Raw genomic sequence first — 6,642 nt, forward strand, 5'->3', positions numbered from 1 at the left:
TTTAAGCTGCATAGAAAACAATGACCAACATGCCTGTCTGGAGTTGACTCTTTTGTCTGACTCAATATAAAGTAGATTTTTATGATCAGTGATGATTGTAGGCATAGCTCCTTCTAACCAGCGACCCTAGTCTATGAAGGCCAACTTATTAGAGTTGGGCTCAGCAGAAGAAAACATGCAGGAGAGGAAAAACAAGAGGATGCAACTTATCATTGAAGACATCTCTTTAAGAAAGAATAGCTCTGACCCCCACCTGAGAGGCATCTACTTCAACAATAAAAGGTAACTCTGGATTTGGAGGCTGTAATACAGGGGCTAAAACAAAGGCTCATTTCAAGTTATCAAAGACTTCAAAAGCTTGAAGAGGCCAACTGGAGATGTCTGCTTTTTTTAGTTAGAGCAGTAATGGGAGCAACAAGAACAGAAAAAGAGCAAATAAATAGCCTATAAAAGTTAGTGAACCCTAAGAATATCTAGATTGCATTTCAATTTGTGGGAAGAACCTAATAAAATATAGCCTGAAGTTTGCTTGGGTCCATGGCAAAGCCCTCTGGGGTGATGGAATATCTCAGGAATGCGACCTGTCAAACTTTGAATTTGCATTTTTCTAGCTTAGTGAGCAGATGATGCTGTGTAACATGGCAACAATGGAGATCTGTGGGCCGTGAATAAATCAAGATATCATTTAGCAATATGACGATGAATTTTCCAAGAAAATCTCATAGAAAATCATTTTTTAAGTCCTGAAAGACTGTTGGAGCATTACTTAGCTCAAAGGGCATGACCAAATATTCATAATCGCCTGATTGGGTATTAAAAGGTGTATTCCACTCATTACCCTCCTTGATGCGAATAAGGATGTAGGCTCCACAGAGATCAATCTTGGAGAAGTTGGTGGTGCCCTTAAGTTGGTCAAAGAGAACTGAGATCATAAGTAAAGGGTAGCTATTTTTAACAGTATTTATTCAGATCTCTGTAATCAATGCATGGTCGCAAACTCCCATCTTTTCTGGAAACAAAAAGAACCCTGCGCCAGTGGTGGATTCGGAAGGCCTAATAAACCCTTTATGGAGGTTATCCTCAATATATTCATCTATAGTCTTATTCTCCAGATCTGACAAGGCATAGAGGCTCCCTTTAGGTAATTTGGCCCTGGAATTAGATCAATGGTGCAATCATAACTCTGTTACAGAGGCAAGGAGTGTGCTTTGCTTTCAGAGAAATTGTCCAAATAATCATAATAAGGATGAGGAAGGTCTTCGGGAGTATGATGAAGAACCCGAACCGGTAAGGATTAATAGGTGGCAGCACATCCTGTACTCCAATGGACAATGTCACCTAAATTCCATTTGATGGTGAATTTATGGTGAAGAAGCCATGGATGGCCCAGAATAAGAGGAACTGTGGGACAGGTATCAGGAAAAAGGTTAAATGCTTGGAATATAGGCCCTCATTCAGAGCCGTTCGCTATTTGCGGTCGTTCGTTTAAAAACAAGGGGTGGCTATTCAAATGATCCGTACGCACATTGCAGTCTGTTCACACCTCTAAGTCTGAACGAACGAGCAAAACATACGCTCGTTTATTTGTTAAAAACGCCCCCTGGCCGCTCGCACCATACGTCATGTCCGCTATTTATTAGATTAATCGAGTACATCGACCAGCGTATGAACTGCTCGCTATTCTTGTGGTTGGTGTTTGCTACCACAAATTTGCGAGCAGTTCTGGCTCTAAAATAACCCAGTGACGTGGTCATTGACGCTGCTGTTTTAAATATACACACCCATAAAACGCCCGTTTTGACCTTTAAGCACGCCTGCGTACGGATCTCCACTCCCCATTTTCAAGCACCTTCCCCTGTTACCACCCACATACGCCTCATTCTGTCACTCAAAATAGCAGGCACTCGCTATATAGCGTACAAACGATTTTCGGCCGCACTGACTGGTTCGCGCATGCGTAATAAAAAGCGTACGCATGCGCAGATGTGCAAACATCGCTCGGAACGAGCGTACTGCCGCTAACGAGCGGCTCTGAATGAGGGCCATAGTGAGCCTATAGGCAAGCAAACTGGCAGAGTTTGAAGTGTGATTTTAATACCAACCAAAGGATTACCAACCAGGCCACAAACTGTAATAGCTGAGGATATTCAAGGTTTGAGAAAAAGCGCCCATCTCTGATCAGACCCACAGTCGCTGCGAATGAAGATGAAGAAGCTGTGCTATAGCGCCCATCTCTGATCAGACCCACAGTCTCTGCATATGAAGATGAAGCAGCTGCGCTATAGCACCCATCTCTGATCAGACCCACAGTCACTGTGTATGTAGATGAAGCAGCTGCGCCATAGCGCCCATCCCTGATCAGACCCACAGTCACTGCGTATGAAGATGAAGAAGCTGCGCTATAGCGCCCATCTCTGATCAGACCCACAGTCACTGTGTATAAAGATGAAGCAGCTGCGCTATAGTGCCCATCTCTGATCAGACCCACAGTCACTGTGTATGAAGATGAAGCAGCTGCGCTATAGCGCCCATCTCTGACCAGACCCACAGTTACTGCGTATGAAGTTGAAGCAGCTGCGCTATAGCGCCCATCTCTGATCAGACCCACAGTCACTGTGTATGAAGATGAAGCAGCTGCGCTATAGCGCCCATCTCTGATCAGACCCACAGTCACTGTGTATGAAAATGAAACAGCTGCGCTATAGCGCCCATCTCTGATCAGACCCACAGTCACTGTGTATGAAGATGAAGCAGCAGCGCTATAGCGCCCATCTCTGATCAGACCCACAGTCGCTGTGTATGAACATGAAGCAGCTGTGCTATAGCGCCCATCTCTGATCAGACCCATAGTCACTGTGTATGAAGATGAAGCAGCTGCGCTATTGCGCCCATCTCTTATCAGGCCCACAGTCACCGTGTATGAAGATGAAGCAGCTGTGCTATAGCGCCCATCTCTGATCAGACCCACAGTCACTCTGTATGAAGATGAAGCAGCTGTGCTATAGCGCCCATCTCTGATCAGACCCACAGTCACTGCGTATGAAGATGAAGCAGCTGCGCTATTGCGCCCATCTCTGATCAGACCCACAGTCACTGTATATGAAGATGAAGCAGCTGCGCTATAGCGCCCATCTCTGATCAGACCTACAGTCACTGCGTATGAAGATGAAGCAGCTGCGCTATAGCACCCATCTCTGATCAGACCCACAGTCACTGCGTATGAAGATGAAGCAGCTGCGCTATAGCACCCATCTCTGATCAGACCCACAGTCACTGTGTATGAAGATGAAGCAGCTGCGCTATAGCGCCCATCTCTGATCAGATCCACAGTCACTGTGTATGAACATGAAGCAGCTGCGCTATAGCGCCCATCTGTGATCAGACCCACAGTCACTGCGTATGAACATGAAGCAGCTGCGCTATAGCGCCCATCTGTGATCAGACGAACAGTTACTGCGTATGAAGTTGAAGCAGCTGCGCTATTACGCCCATCTCTGATCAGACCCACAGTCACTGTGTATGAAGTAGGGGTGTGCACCGGCCACTTTTCGTGTTTTGTGTTTTGGTTTTGGATCTGGATCTTTCTTCGTGTTTTGGATCTGGATTTTTTTTGCCAAAACCACCCTTCCGTGTTTTGGGTTCTGGGTTTTGTGTTTTGGATCTGTATTTTTTTGAAAAAAAGCATAAAAACAGCTAAAATCACAGAATTTGTAGGTTTTTCTGCTCCTATGCTATTATTAACCTCAATAACCTTAATTTCCACTCATTTCCAGTCTATTCTGAACACCTCACACCTCACAATAGTGTTTTTATGTCCAAAAGGTTGCACCGAGGTAGCTGGATGACTATGCTAAGCGACACGAGTGGGCGGCACAAACACGTGACCCATCTAGGAGTGACACTGCAGTGGCAGACAGGATGGCAGTTAGAAAAACTAGGCCCCAAACTGTACATAATGCAAAGAAAAAAAGAGGTGCAAGATGGAATTGTCCTTGGGCCCTCCCACCCACCCTTATGTTGTATAAACAGGACATGCACACTTTAACAAATCAATCATTTCAGCGCAAGGGTCTGCCACACAACTGTGGCTGAAATGATTGGTTCGTTTGGGCCCCCACAAAACAAGCTGGCAATTAATGTGTCCCTGCACAAACTGGCTCTACGGAGGCAAGATGTCATCCTCATCCTCCTCATCCACCGATTCCTCACCCTCTTCAGTGTGTACATCCTCATCCTCACAAAGTATTAACTCGTCCCCACTTGAATCCACCACCACAGGTCCCTCTGTACGTTCTGGAGGCTGGTCTCCCTGGAAGAGCTGATAATTCATTTTGATGAACATCATCTTCTCCACATTCTGTGGAAGCAACCTCCTACGCCTTTCGCTGACAAGGTTCCCGGCTGCACTAAACACTCTTTCGGAGTACACACTGGAGGGGGGGCAACTCAGGTAAAATAGAGCCAGTTTGTACAGGGGCCTCCAAATTGCCTCTTTTTCCTGCCAGTACAGGTATGGACTGTCTGACATGCCTACTTGGATGCTGTCACCGATGTAATCCTCCACCATTCTGTCAATGGTGACAGTATCATATGCAGTGACAGTAGACATGTCAGAAATTGTTGCCAGGTCCTTCAGTCCGGACCAGATGTCCAAACTTGGTCCTGCCTGCCCTGCATCACTGCCAGCGGGTTGCTTAGGATACCTAAGTTTTTTCCTGGCAGCCCCAGTTGCGGGAGAAAATGAAGAAGGAGCCGTTGACGTGTCACGTTCCGCTTCAGCTGACAGTGTGTTCACCAGCAGGTCTTTGCACCTCTGCAGGCTTGTGTCGGCCGGAAAGAGAGACACCACATAGGCTTTAAACCTAGGATCGAGCACGGTGGCCAAAATGTAGTGGTCTGATTTCAACAGATTGACCACCCTGGAATCCTGGCAAAGCGAATGAAGGGCTTCATCCACAAGTCCCACATGCCGAGCGGAATCGCTCCGTCTTAGCTCCTCCTTCACTTTCTCCAGCTGCTTCTGCAAAAGCCTGATGAGGGGAATGACCTGACTCAAGCTGGCAGTGTCTGAACTGACTTCACGTGTGGCAAGTTCGAAGGGCTGAAGAACCTTGCACAACACGGAAATCATTCTCCACTGCGCTTGAGTCAGGTGCATACCCCCTCCTTTGCCTATGTCATAGGTGGATGTATAGGCTTGTATGGCCTTTTGCTGCTCCTCCATCCTCTGAAGCATATAGAGGGTTGAGTTCCACCGCGTCACAACCTCTTGCTTCAGGTGATGGCGGGGCAGGTTCAAGAGTGTTTGCTGGCGCTCCAGTCTTCGGCACGCAGTCGCTGAATGGCGAAAGTGGCCAGAAATTTTTCGGGCCACCCAAAGCGTCTCCTGCACTCCCCTGTCGCTTTTCAGAAAATTCTGCACCACCAAGTTTATTGTGTGAGCAAAACATGGGACGTGCTGGAATTTGCCCAGATGTAATGCCCGCACAATATTGGTGGCGTTGTCAGATATCACAAATCCCCAGGAGAGTCTAAGTGGGGTAAGCCACTGGGCGATGATTTCCCTCAGTTTCTCTAAGAGGTTGTCGGCGGTGTGCCTCTTACTGAAACCAGTGATACACAGCGTAGCCTGCCTTGTAACGAGCTGGCGTTTCTGAGATGCTGCTACTGGTGACGCTGCTGCTGTTGCTGCGTAAGGTGATACATCTACCCAGTGGGCTGTCACAGTCATATAGTCCTTAGTCTGCCCTGTTCCACTTGTCCACATGTCCGTGGTTAAGTGGACATTGTGTACAACGGCATTTTTCAGGACACTGAGGACACTTTTTCTGACGTTTCTGTACAGTCTCGGTATCGCCTGCCTAGTGAAGTGGAATCTAGATGGGATTTGGAACCGGGGACACACTACCTCCATCAATTGTCTAAATCCCACTGCACTAATGGCGGATACCGGACGCACGTCTAACACCAACATAGCAGTCAAGGCCTCAGTTATACGTTTTGCTTCAGGATGACTGCTGTCGTACTTCATCCTCCTCGCTAAGGACTGTTGGAGGGTCAATTGTTTAGTAAAAGTAGTGGTGTTCCTACTTCCTCTCTGGGATGATGAACGACTCCCAGCAGCAGCAGCAACAGCAGCAGCGGCAGCAGTAGGCGTAGCAATGCAGGATCCTCCGGAGGAATCCCGGATAGGAGAGTCAGTCATGCCAGTGATATGGCCTGCAGGACTACTTCCGATCCTGACTAAGGAGGAAATTGACGAGGAGGGAGTTGACGGTGTGGTTTGCAGGCGCTTGGATACAACAGGACAACGGGATTTAGGTGTCCCTGGACTGCTTACGGTCTGAGCCAAAGTTTCTGAACTTGACAGTAACTTTTTATGAACGCGCTGCAGGTGCCGTATAAGGGAGGATGTTCCTAGGTGGTTGACGTCCCTACCCCTACTTATTTCACCTTTACATATGGTACATATGGCAAGACAGTTGTTGTCCGGATTTGGATAGAAATATTGCCAGACCAAAGAGGTGGAATGTTTGGTCTTCTGCTCAGGCATGACCGTGATGGGCTTTTTCATCCCACGGACAACAACTGTCTCCCCCGGAGCCTGATTTAAACAAACCACATCACCATCAGAATCCTCCT

This window comes from Taudactylus pleione, unplaced genomic scaffold (genome assembly GCF_031769625.1).
Source record: "Taudactylus pleione unplaced genomic scaffold, aTauple2 ptg000802l, whole genome shotgun sequence".
Classification (NCBI taxonomy): domain Eukaryota; kingdom Metazoa; phylum Chordata; class Amphibia; order Anura; family Myobatrachidae; genus Taudactylus; species Taudactylus pleione.